Here is a 6371-nt window from a genome sequence, read left to right as displayed (position 1 = left end):
CATAAAGCTGTAGGCCTAGAATGCTACAGCATTATGAGCAGTTCACCTATTTTTATTCAAAATCACATTAAACCTTAAAAAATTTAAAACACAAACATCCTATGAAATTAAAACTTATTTACAAACAAAGGTGGACTTTTAAGAAGTCCAAGGGGGATTTTGAGATTTTTAGCAAGGGGCAGCACAGCTCTCAGCATGATGTTCTGAGACTACTGCCGGATCATGGTACACTTTTACCCTTTGGCCATTTACCTTGAAAATAAAGTTATCTTCTGGGTTTACCAAGTCCACTGCTCCATAAGGGTACACTTTAAAAACAAGAAAAGGCCCAAACCATCTAGACTTAAGTTTTCCAGCGAATAACTTCAGTCTAGAATTAAACATAAGCACATGCTGGCCTTTTCTCAACTCTCTGTGTTGTATTCTCTTGTCATACCAACTTTTAGTTTTCTCTTTACAGAGCATGGCATTTTCATAGGACAACAGCCTATGTTCATCGAGTTCATAGAGTTGTAGCTTCCTTTTCAAACCAACATCTTTTAAAGAAAAATTTAATTCTTTTATGGCCCAATATGCTTTATGTTCAAGCTCTAACGGAAGATGATAGGCCTTGCCATAAACTAGCTTGTATGGGGACATACCAATTGGTGTTTTGAAAGTGGTTCTGTATGCCCATAAAGAATCATCTAGTTTAAATGCCCAATCCTTCCTGTTAGGCTTGACAACTTTTTCCAAAATACTTTTTATTTCTCTGTTGGACAACTCTGTTAAACCATTAGTCTGTGGTGATAAGCTGTAGCTATTTTGTGGTTAACATTATATTTTGCAAGAACTCCACTTAACAAATTATTTATAAAGTGGGTACCCTCATCACTTATTAAGGCTCTGGGGGTACCAAACCGTGTAAAAATTTGCTTCTGAAGGAACTTAACCACAGTCTTGGCATCCTTTGTAACACATGCCACAACTTCTATCCATTTTGAGACATAATCTACAGCAACTAGTATGTACTGGCAACTGTTTGATGGAGTGAAAGGACCCATAAAGTCTATTCCCCAAACATCAAATAACTCAACTTCTAGGATCCCATGTAGTGGCATTTTATTTCTTTTAGAAATGGACCCACTTCTTTGACATTCATTGCACCTTTGTGAAAAGTTATGGGAATCCTTGAAGAGAGTAGGCCAATAGAAACCAGACTGTAGGACCTTGGCAACAGTTCTTTGTCCTCCAAAATGTCCACCATAAGGAGCTTGGTGACAATGATACAACAATTTTGCTACCTCAGATTCAGGAATACACATTCTCAAAAGCTGATCTGCTCCAAGTTTAAACAAAAAGGGGTCATCCCAGAAATAAGATTTGACATCATGAAAAAATTTCTTAATTATGTGGCTTGTGTATTTAGACGGTTTGATGCCACAAGCTAAGAAATTTGCTATATTGTTATAACCAGGTTTGAGACAACCTAGGTTGAGGTAATTTATACATGTTTATTATATGGTTTACGTGAAATATGCATATCTAAGTAGAAATGCATGAACTATATATGTGAACGTGATATTGTGCATTCATATATGTGAAAAGATGGCATGACATATACGATTTATACATGTATGCATGTGGTGTGAAGCATACATAAGGTGGTGCATATTTGTGATAAGTTATTCTAGTGGAAACATTATTATATTAAAAAACTTATACCTTCATGGTTAAGAAACCATGAATTTTATAATGAAAAACCCACCACCCAAGGTTATTTCTATTGGTTAAAGCTTTCACCGCTTATGAGTTTTATAATTAAAATAATCTTCACCGCCATGGTGGGAGTATTTAAAGAAATAAAAAGATAAGATTCTATCTTATCATTTCATTTGAAGAAAAATCTATTGAAAGAGAAAAAGAGTGTTGTGGCGGTGAGAATTGTTCTTGAACAAATCTTTTGTTCAAAGCTGTTTGAAGAGMTTGTGATTTGCTGTGTGTTTTAAAACTACAAAATCTGTGATTGTTAAGGTGAGTTTTTAAACTACCATTGATTATAAACTGTGAGTTTTAAAAATACTGTTGATTATAAACTATGAGTTTTAAAAATACTATTGATTATACACTGTGAGTTTTTTATGACTATAACCTTTATATATTTGGTTATATAAACTGCTGGGTTTTGATATTGGTTTTGAAGAAAAGATGGTGAAAATTATTTTGATAGTTTAAAGGTGTTATTGTTATATGTTTGAATATTAAAAACTGTTTTGGAAAAGATAAAGAAGAGATTGCTTCTTTAAAACAGTTTTGGAAATGATATCCTGTTTTGAGGATTTAAAAAGGGATATGATGTTTTTGGAAATCATTGAAAGAATAGATTGTTCTTGAGTTTGAAAGGTTTTAATAATAAAACTGTTGGTTGAAAACTATAGAGAATATTCTTTTAAGACGATTGTGATTTTGATCTGTCTTTATTTGGAATTAATCTATAGATTTTATGGATAAAACTATGAATGAGGATTCGATAAGGTGCTTGTGACTGCGGTCCTTCATTCGAACTTATTCATAGATTTTGAAGAAGAAATAAGGGTGGCATATCAAGGAGAGGTGTGTTTTGGTATAAGGGTGGCATATCAAGGAGAGGTATACCTTTGGATATAAGGGTGGCAATTGTGTGTGAATATTATAGCTCTTACTAATATGTCTTTTAACACTACAATAGATTTGAGTTCTTACTTCTTTGTGATTTGAGAACTCAAATATATTGTTCTTATTAGAAATAATAGTATTGATGTTATTAAGAAGGGGAAATTTGGCCTATGGCCATTGATATTGGTTAATAGTGTTTTGGAACAGAATGGTCATTTTTATGAGGAATTAGAGGGGCTCTGGTTGTTCCTTGTAAGGAACCAGAGGGGCTCTGGTTGGTCCTCATTATCGGACCAGATGATTCTGGTTATTGATTTGGAGAATGAGCAAGTTTTTACTAAATGTATTAATTGGATCAGACGCTCTGTATCTATTGATAAGAGCTTCTATGTCAAAATCATATTTTTAGAAGTTTTTAAGAAAAGGATTTTATACTTAGAATCCTTTTATGAAAAATAGACCAGAGAGGCTCTGTTTGTCTTACACGTTGAACCAGAAGCTCTAGTTAGTGCAATAAGAGGCTCTGGTCGAGGAACCAGAAGCTCTGGAAGAGAGACCAGAGGGGCTCTGGTCCAAGCTATTGAAATATATTCCAAGTCTGGTTAGTACAACAAGAGGCTCTGGTCGAGGAACCAGAAGCTCTGGTCCTGGTTATTGAAATATATTCCAAGTGTAGTTTGGAACCAGAGACTCGATGGACCAAAACAAAATTTGATTTTATTTCGCATATTGTGAAATGATTATTTGATAAATGTTTTGGTGATCTTCACCTTGCATTACATAAAAGGGAACCTCACTAAACATTCATGTCTAACCCTCATTGCGTGTTTTCAAAAATATGTGTACAGGTAATGATAATAAGTGAAAGTGCATTATGTGAATTACTTCCCTATGTGCTTAGCTGTTTTCGGAAGCATGGATGCTAGGATGCAAGAGCATGTACTTTTGGAATTTTTGGGTTGCGTATTTTACATTATAGACTCTTGTATTAAGGACCTATGTAGGGGAAAACATGTATTCTCTATATAAAATATGTGTTATATGCAATGTAAGGATTGGGGGTGTTACAGAGTTGGTATCAGAGCCTGAGTTTAAGGGATTTAGGTATTCACATGCATGATACCTAGACTTAAACTATTTTATTGCATATTAGTGTCACACCCCCTTAAAGCGGAAATACAAGATGTAACAGGTAAGCGAGTCACAGCAACAGATAATAAATAACATCATTCAGGTTTTACAAAAGTTCGAATTTAACATCCATAACCAAGTGGAATAGAATACTTCTTTTACAAAAACTTCAAAAATGAACTTTATCGGTATCGCCACATATATGCTTCAAAAACTTCATTTCTTACTTAAATCCTGAAAAGCATGAAACATAAAACAAGTCAACTACAAAGAGTTGGTGAGTTCATGGGTTTTCATATGCACAAAACATTACAATGCATAAATCATTTCTTGCAAACCTGTACATAACTTTTGCATATAATAAATGTAAATCTGCCACGATGTTTAAAAACTTGAGACGCTATTGAGCCTTTCCTGACCAATGTGCCCCATTATTTTACGAACGACCATAAGTAGCCCGTACACTCACTTAGGTCCCACAGTTTGTAGTAGTACTAATACAGCGGTGGTCCAAATTCCACATGATTTGACTAATAAAAACATAGGTAATGTGCACCCCTTTCTGGGTGGGACTGTCAACACAATAGCGGCTATCCACAATTACCACGGCCCGGGGACATGCCCGAGTTAACAAGTAGTGTGTACGGACGGGGACTTTATTTGGAAACATACTCTCAAGTACATCAATTTAACATTTATATCATAGTGCAAAACCGTCAATATTTCATGACCTAAACAAATCTTGACTAAAGAGTTCTTTAGTCCAACAGTTTTAAACAAATCTTGACTAAACAGTTCTTTAGTCCAACAGTTTCATAAATAAACAGTATAGTTTGCATAAGTTCATGCTTTTCCCCCAGTTTAAATAAACAAAAAGCATTAAAAGTGGGGCCGTGAATACTCACAAGTTTGCCGATGAATATCCAAGGAGATGATGTTTGAAGCGCTAAACGTCCGCCCTAACCTTCCTAAACAGTCCAACATCCTGAAATTTGATCACCTATGGGTTCTCGATAAAGATAAAGTTAAGTATGTCTTATGTAATGCCATTGAGTTTTCATGATTTAAAATTGATACTTATACCATTTGCTCTTTGAAATTGACCAGAAATATATATTTTAAAATCAAAGTCCTTTGCATGTAAAGCTGCCATTTGGACAGAATATAAATTCTGTTTCTAGAATTTTTGGTCTCACAAATTACTGTCAAAAGGAACCTTCCACAAGTCATTTTGTATCCAAATTTTTATATCAACAAAAATAATGAGTTAAACAAATTTTTCCCAAATATCAAGAATTTTGGATGGGTTTAAGGCACTCATTAATACCCTACAACCTTGAGTGACACAGTCCCCAAGACAGATTGCACACTCTTCGAGTGACGGACATTTGGGGGGTCTAAACTCATCATATTTCATTGATTTTAACTTTATTTTAAAGCTAACACATAAGGCTAACTTCCAGAAAAAGAATCACCCATTTTTAATGAGTTTTGAAGAAGATATGACCGATTTAAGATGCATGCAAGATTCTGTCAGCAATGTTCTTTTTGCACCATAATCTTGTATCAAGAACTTGAAGGCTCATGTTAGGACTGAAAATCAGTATTAATTGTATTCGTCTTGAAAGTTAAATATAGTCTATAATTAAACAAAATATTTTTGAGTGAGACCAGTTTCATTAGAAAGATAACTTAACAAAGTACGTTTTAAAAGAAAAATCAGAACATTTGGACTTTTATTTTGAAAGATACAATCGACACAAGTGCTAACATAATCTGTAAATTTCAAAATACATCACTTCATGATTAAATTTCACATGCAATGTGGTTTTCTCCTACTAGCTTAGAGTTCGAAGATCGTGGATCATAGATTATCATCCTTTTGAAGACATTTTCATGTCTTTGATGAATAATCTCCCCTTTTGAATTCTCCAGAAATTTTAACTAGAAGAACGAAGAGTAGGTGTAGAAGAATGAGAATCTTTGTTATAATATAAAGGTTAGATAACTAGTATAATACCCTTTTCTTGAAATCTTGGATATTCTTCAAGATTGACAGATTTCTAAAGATGCTTGAAGATGAACTCGGCTGGGGGGTTTGATTTAGAGAGAGAGAAGGAGATTAGGGAGAGGAAAGGTTTCTTTTGCAAAATGAGGATGAAAAATGAGAGTTTTTCAAAGAATGTGGAATATTTATATGTGGGTTTTAAATGTGGATAAAAGGGCTGGCCTCTTAAGGCCCAAGTCCATAAAGAAAAATAAATTGTTTTCCCTTTAAACAAAATGAAGCCCATGTAATTTATAACAAAAGACAATTTGTCGAATATTGATAAAAAAAAATATCATCATTAAAATAAGGTTCCACCTTTTTGGTAAAATTATTTGGACATTCAAATGAGACTTTTATATTTTTATTTGGACTTTATAATAACAACTTTTTTATATTGGAGCATTTTTAATATATTTGGCATTACATAAATTAACTTTATCAGCTCCCCGTCGAAACAAGGTTCTCCGAACTATATTTGGGAACTAAGCCAGATGACTTCTAATCAACATGACTAGATCCTAATAAAATATAATTCTAAATATAGAAACCCCTTTAA

The sequence above is a fragment of the Cynara cardunculus genome, unplaced genomic scaffold (assembly GCF_001531365.2).
Source record: "Cynara cardunculus var. scolymus isolate 2C unplaced genomic scaffold, CcrdV1 Un_Scaffold_2114, whole genome shotgun sequence".
NCBI lineage: Eukaryota > Viridiplantae > Streptophyta > Magnoliopsida > Asterales > Asteraceae > Cynara > Cynara cardunculus.
The sequence above is the reverse complement of the archived record's forward strand: the minus strand, read 5'-3'. Positions refer to the sequence as shown.